The sequence below is a fragment of the Bos mutus genome, chromosome 23, assembly GCF_027580195.1.
Source record: "Bos mutus isolate GX-2022 chromosome 23, NWIPB_WYAK_1.1, whole genome shotgun sequence".
Taxonomy (NCBI): Eukaryota; Metazoa; Chordata; class Mammalia; order Artiodactyla; family Bovidae; genus Bos; species Bos mutus.
Genome location: NC_091639.1, coordinates 23,187,312 through 23,193,369, shown reverse-complemented (window position 1 = coordinate 23,193,369; position 6,058 = coordinate 23,187,312).

The following is a 6,058-nucleotide window of genomic DNA, read 5'->3' as shown; positions in this document are numbered from 1 at the left end:
CCAGCAGAGAAGCAGCAGAGACGCCTGCACACGCCATTAGCAAGTGGGGCTGGGCAGGAGGCGCCGTGTGGGCTGTATCGCTTAGAGTAGGAATCTGGCCTGAATACCCTGACCACTATCTGAGCAAAATAATTTGGGCTAGGAAACCAGAATGTGGGATATCTACCACCCGAAAAGCCAGCCCTAACCTAAGACACCACCAAGCCCGCACATGGAACAAAGAACTGAACAGAGATACCAGCTGCAGACCTTCCCCCTCCGGTGACAGGCAGCCAGAACCGGAAGGGGGCAATCGCAGCCCCAGAGAGACATTATCTACAAAACTGTAAGCAGGCTTCTTTGCTAACTAAAACTTCTTGGGGGTCTGGATGGTCAACATCTGCCTGAGAAGGCGCGCCAGTTGTACACCTAGATAACTGAGCGGCAGGGAGGCAATAAGTCACAGCAATCGCGCTCACCAAACACCTCATCACATGAGCTGCTCTGACCTGGGAAGGGCACAAAATGCAGGCCCAACCGAGTCTGTGTTTCTGAGGACTACCCGAGTGCCTGAACCTGAGCGGCTTGGACCTGGGAGGTGCAGGCAGCCCAGGGCCGGCCACGGATAGTTCCAGGCGGAGCAACCTAGAGCCTGAGCAGTGTGGGCAGGGAGGCTACACGCACCATGAGCAGGGGCAGATCCAGTGTGGCTGAGGCACTGCGAGCACACGCCAGTGTTATTGGTTTGCAGCATCCCTCCCTCCCCACAGTGCGACTGAACAAGTGAGCCTTAAAAAAAAAAAGTGTCCTCCACTGTCCCCTTTGTGTCAGGGCAGAAACCAGACACTGAAGAGACCAGCAAACAGAAGAAGCTATAATAGAGGGAACCACCTTGGAAGCTATAGGCAATAGATTAAAACCCTGTGGTTACTACCAACTACATAGGAAGGGGCCTATAGACCTGAGAAATATAAGTCGGACAAAGGAACTACCCAAAAACAAACTGAACCCACAATATTAACAACAAAACCAGAGAAAGTCCTAGATATACTTTTACTATTTTTACGATCATTGTTTCTTACTATTTTTTAAGATTTTTAATTTGCTTTTTTGGTATTTGATATCATTTTTGTACCTGTATTTTCTTTATAATTTTTGCGACTTTGTTAGTTTTTTTTTTTTTTTTCTCCCTCTCTTTCTTTTTCTTTTTTTTTTTTTAACATTGTATTTTTGAAATTCCAAACTCTACTCTAGATTTTTAACTTTTGCTTTTTGGTATTAGTTATCAATTTTGTACCTATATTTTCTTTATAATTTTTCGACCTTGTTTGTTTTTGTTTGTTCATTTTTCTCTCTTTCTTTTCCTTCTTATTTACTTTAACATCGTATTTTTGAAATTCCAAACTCTACTCTAGATTTTTTTTTTTTGCTTTTATGTATTTGTTACCAATTTTGTACCTTTAAGAACCCAATCTTCAGTACCCATTTTTCACTAGGGAGCAAGATTACTGGCTTGACTGCTCTCTCTCCCTTTGGACTCTCCTTTTTTTCCACCAGGTCGCCTGTGTCTCCTCCCTAACTCCTCTCTACTCTACCAAACTCTGGGAATTTCTGTGTGTTCCAGAAGGTGGAGAACACTTAGGGAACTGATTACTGGCTGGATCTGTCTCCCTTCTTTTCATTCCCCCCTTTTATCCTCCTGGCCACCTCTGTCTCCTTCCTCCTTCTTCTCTTCTCTGTATAACTCTGTGAACATCTCTGAGTGGTCCAGTTGTGGAGTGCACATAAGGAAGTGATTACTGGCTAGCCCACTCTCTCCACTATTGATTCCACCTCATCTCATTCGGGTCACCTCTAACTCCCTCCTCCCTCTTCTCTTCATGTAACACTGTGAACCTCTCTGGGTGACCCTCACAGTAGAGAAACTTTTCTTCTTTAACCTAGATGTTTTATCAATGGTGCTGTATAGAAGAAGAAGTTTTGAAACTACCGTAAAAATAAGTTTTTACAGTAAGGAGGAGGCTTAAGTCCAAACCCTGAATCCAGGGAGCTCCTGACTCCAAGGAACATTAATTGACAGGAACTCGTCAAACGCCTCCATACCTACACTGAAACCAAGCACCACACAAAGGCCAACGAGTTCCAGGGCAAGACATACCAAGCAAATTTTCCAGCAACAAAGGAAAACAGCCCTGAGCTCCAAGATACAGGCTGCCCAACATCACCCCAAAACCATAGACATCTCATAACTCATAACTGGACACTTCATTGCACTCCAGAGAGAAGAAATACAGCTCCACCCACCAGAACACCAACACAAGCTTCCCTAACCAGGAAACCTTGACAAGCCACCTGTACAAACCCACACACAGTGAGGAAATGCCACAATAAAGAGAACTCCACAAACTGCCAGAATACAGAAAGGACACCCCAAACTCAGCAATTTAAACAAGAAGAGAGAGGAATACTCAGCAGATAAAGGAACAGGATAAATGCCCACCAAACCAAACAAAAGAGGAAGAGATAGGGAATCTACCTCATAAAGAATTCCGAACGATTATAGTGAAATTGATCCAAAATCTTGAAATCAAAATGGAATCACAGATAAATAGCCTGGAGACAAGGACTGAGAAGATGCAAGAAAGGTTTAACAAGGACCTAGAAGAAATAAAAAAGAGTCAATATATAATGAATAATGCAATAAATGAAATTAAAGACACTCTGGAGGCAACAAATAGTAGAATAACAGAGGCAGAAGATAGGATTAGTGAATTAGAAGATAGAATGGTAGAAATAAATGAATCAGAGAGGATAAAAGAAAAACAAATTAAAAGAAATGTGGACAATCTCAGAGACCTCCAAGACAATATTAAATGCTACAACATTCGAATCATAGGGGTCCCAGAAGAAGAGGACAAAAAGAAAGCCCATGAGAAAATACTTGAGGAGATAATAGTTGAAAACTTCCCTAAAATGGGGAAGGAAATAATAACCCAAGTCCAAGAAACCCAGAGAGTCCCAAACAGGACAAACCCAAGATGAAACACCCAAAGACACATATTAATCAAATTAACAAAGATCAAACACAAAGTACAAATATTAAAAGCAGCAAGGGAAAAACAACAAATAACACACAAGGGAATTCCCATAAGGAGAACAGCTGATCTTTCAATAGAAACACTTCAAGCCAGGAGGGAATGGCAAGACATACTTAAAATGATGAAAGAAAATAACCTACAGCCCAGATTATTGTACCCAGCAAGGATCTCATTCAAATATGAAGGAGAAATCAAAAGCTTTTCAGACAAGCAAAAGCTGAGAGAATTCTGCACCACCAAACCAGCTCTCCAACAAATACTAAAGGATATTCTCTAGACAGGAAACACAAAAACGGTGTATAAATTCAAACCCAAAACAATAAAGTAAATGGCAATGGGATCATACTTACCAGTAATTGCCTTAAATGTAAATGGGTTGAATGCCCCAACCAAAAAACAAAGACTGGCTGAATGGATACAAAAACAAGACCCCTATATATGTTGTCTACAAGAGACATACCTCAAAACAGGGGACACATACAGACTGAAAATGAAGGGCTGGAAAAAGATTTTCCATGCAAATAGGGACCAAAAGAAAGCAGGAGTAGCAATACTCATATCAGATAAAATAGACTTTAAAACAAAGGCTGTGAAAAGAGACAAAGATAGTCACTACATAATGATCAAAGGATCAATCCAAGAAGAAGATATAACAATTATAAATATATATGCACCCAACACGGGAGAGCCGCAATATGTATGACAAATGCTAACAAGTATGAAAGGAGAAATTAACAATAACACAATAATAGTTGGAGACTTGAATACCCCACTCACACCTATGGATAGATCAACTAAACAGAAAATTAACAAGGAAACACAAACTTTAAATGATACAATAGACCAGTTAGACCTAATTGATATCTATAGGACATTTCATCCCAAAACAATGAATTTCACCTTTTTCTCAAGCACACATGGAACCTTCTCCAGGATAGATCACATCCTGGGCCATAAATCTAGCCTTGGTAAATTCAAAAAAATAGAAATCATCCCAAGCATCTTTTCTGACCACAATGCAGTAAGATTAGATCTCAATTACAGGAGAAAAACTATTAAAAATTCCAACATATGGAAGCTGAAAAACACGCTGCTGAATAAACAACAAATCACAGAAGAAATCAAAAAAGAAATCAAAATTTGCATAGAAAGGAATGAAAATGAAAACACAACAACCCGAAACCTGTGGGACACTGTAAAAGCAGTCCTAAGGGGAAAGTTCATAGCAATACAGGCATACCTCAAGAAACAAAAACATCAAATAAATAACCTAACTCTACACCTAAAGCAACTAGAAAAGGAAGAAATGAAGAACCCCAGGGTTAGTAGAAGGAAAGAAATCTTAAAAATTAGAGCAGAAATAAATGCAAAAGAAACAAAAGAGACCATAGCAAAAATCAACAAAGCCAAAAGCTGGTTCTTTGAAAGGATAAATAAAATTGACAAACCATTAGCCAGACTCATCAAGGAACAAAGGGAGAAAAATCAAATCAACAAAATTAGAAATGAAAATGGAGAGATCACAACAGACAACACAGAAATACAAAGGATCATAAGAGACTACTATCAGCAATTATATGCCAATAAAATGGACAATGTGGAAGAAATGGACAAATTCTTAGAAAAGCACAACTTTCCTAAACTGGACCAGGAAGAAATAGAAAATCTTAACAGACACATCACAAGCACCGAAATTGAAACTTTAATCAGAAATCTTCCAGCAAACAAAAGCCCAGGTCCAGACGGCTTCACAGCTGAATTCTACCAAAAATTTAGAGAAGACCTAACACCTATCCTACTCAAACTCTTCTAGAAAATTGCAGAGGAAGGTAAACTTCCAAACTCATTCTATGAGGCCACCATCACCCTAATACCAAAACCTGACAAAGATCCCACAAAAAAAGAAAACTACAGGCCAATATCACTGATGAACATAGATGCAAAAATCCTTAACAAAATTCTAGCAATCAGAATCCAACAGCACATTAAAAAGATCAAACACCATGACCAAGTGGGCTGTATCCCAGGGATCCAAGGATTCTTCAATATCCACAAATAAATCAATGTAATACACCACATTAACAAATTGAAAAATAAAAACCACATGATTATCTCAATACATGAAGAGAAAGCCTTTGACAAAATTCAACATCCATTTACGATAAAAACTCTCCAGAAAGCAGGAATAGAAGGAACATACCTCAACATAATAAAAGCTATATATGACAAACCCACAGCAAACATTATCCTCAATGGTGAAAAATGGAAAGCATTTCCTCTAAAGTCAGGAATAAGACAAGGGTGCCCACTTTCACCATTACTATTTAACATAGTTTTGGAACTTTTGGCCACAGCAATCAGAGCAGAAAAAGAAATAAAAGGAATCCAAATTGGAAAAGAAGAAGTAAGACTCTCACTATTTGCAGATGACATGATCCTCTACATAGAAAACCCTAAAGAATCCACCAGAAAATTACTAGAACTAATCAATGAATATAGTAAAGTTGCAGGTTGTAAAATCAACACGCAGAAATCCCTTGCATTCCTATACACTAATAATGAGAAAACAGAAAGAGAAATTAAGGTAACCATTCCATTCACCATTGCAACGGAAAGAATAAAATACTTAGGAATATATCTACCTAAAGAAACTAAAGACCTATATATAGAAAACTATAAAACACTGGTAAAAGAAATCAAAGAGGACACTAATAGATGGAGAAATATACCACGTTCATGGATTGGGAGAATCAATATAGTGAAAATGAGTATACTACCCAAAGCAATTTATAGATTCAATGCAATCCCTATCAAGCTACCAACGGTATTCCTCACAGAACTAGAACAAATAATTTCACAATTTGTATGGAAATACAAAAAACCTCGAATAGCCAAAGCTATCTTGAGAAAGAAGAATGGAACTGGAGGAATCAACCTACCTGACTTCAGGCTCTACTACAAAGCCACAGTTATCATGACAG